The 1,121-nt window shown below is 38.6% G+C and overlaps 1 non-coding gene across 1 annotated transcript; it reads right to left on the bottom strand.

Moving 5' to 3' along the window:
• Nucleotides 1-826: 826 nt before the first annotated feature.
• On the bottom strand, nt 827-909 carry trnal-cag. The gene has a single exon. It is a non-coding gene; the product is annotated as a tRNA-Leu (tRNA).
• Between the last annotated feature and the right edge of the window lie 212 nt (nt 910-1,121).

Genomic DNA, 1,121 nt, shown 5'->3' with positions numbered 1-1,121 from the left:
GATAAATTTTATTATTCTCAAAATAGTTTTCATAGAAAAGACAGGAATTGCTGGAAAAACTCAGCAGGTCTGGCAGCATCTGTGGAGAGAAAGCAGAGTTAACAAACATTTCTGTTCCAGTGATCTTTCTAAGGGTTTTCTGTTCTGAAGAAGGGTCACTGGGCTTGAAATGTAACTCCGCTTTCTCTCCACAGATGCTGCCAGACTTGCTAAGTTTTTTTCCAGCAATTTCTGTTTTGGTTTTATTTCCAGCATTTGCAGTTTTTTTTTTGTAATAGTGTAAGGGTTTTACAGTTCAATAACTTTTTGCACGTTCAGATGTTTTACGATTCATTTAATAACGATAAACATTGTACTTTTAGCTAATCTCATCGTTTGCATATTCAACGTGCAGTAAAATAGTTTAAATAAATAATTGTCTAATCCCTATAGTCTCGCGTTCACCGCAAAAACAATATGGAAACAATCACAAGGTAATGTGGGTTGTCAAAAATAATGTATAAAGATCTTTAGTGTACATGGTGTAGCTATCTTCTTTCTGCTAGTTCATATTTCTACTGCTTCATTAACTACGAAAGAAGGCAGTGCACATGCTTTGCTTGTACCTTGTCAATTTTTCTAAATTCAGGATAACCTGAAATGCGCAGCAAAATGTCCACATTGTTATTCCGGGATAGCTCCTTCTCCTGCATTGAGAAAAGAATTACCGCATAGTTCCGTTATTCGTCGTCGGGAAACAGTTTGGTTCCGAAAAATAGTAAAACAGTATATTTCTTATACTGTGATTTAATTTGTTGGAGAAGTCAACTTAAACGAAAAACGCACATGTCAGGAGTGGGATTCGAACCCACGCCTCCAGAGGAGACTGCGACCTGAACGCAGCGCCTTAGACCGCTCGGCCATCCTGACTTACATACAATATCACTTAATCAGTCCCTATAAGAGCCGAAAGAACTGCGAATGTCGTAAAAACAAAAGCAGAAGCTGCTGGAAAGGCTCAGCAGGTCTGGCAGCAACTGTGAAGAAAAATCAGAATTAACACAAATGCTACTAGATCTACTGAGCTTTTCCAGCAACTTTTGTTCTAGTCCCTATAAGAGCTCTCGCGAGAGTTGCCTGAC

This window comes from Rhincodon typus, chromosome 5 (genome assembly GCF_021869965.1).
Source record: "Rhincodon typus isolate 14 chromosome 5, sRhiTyp1.1, whole genome shotgun sequence".
Lineage (NCBI taxonomy): Eukaryota > Metazoa > Chordata > Chondrichthyes > Orectolobiformes > Rhincodontidae > Rhincodon > Rhincodon typus.
This window is presented reverse-complemented; position numbering and strand designations above follow the sequence as displayed.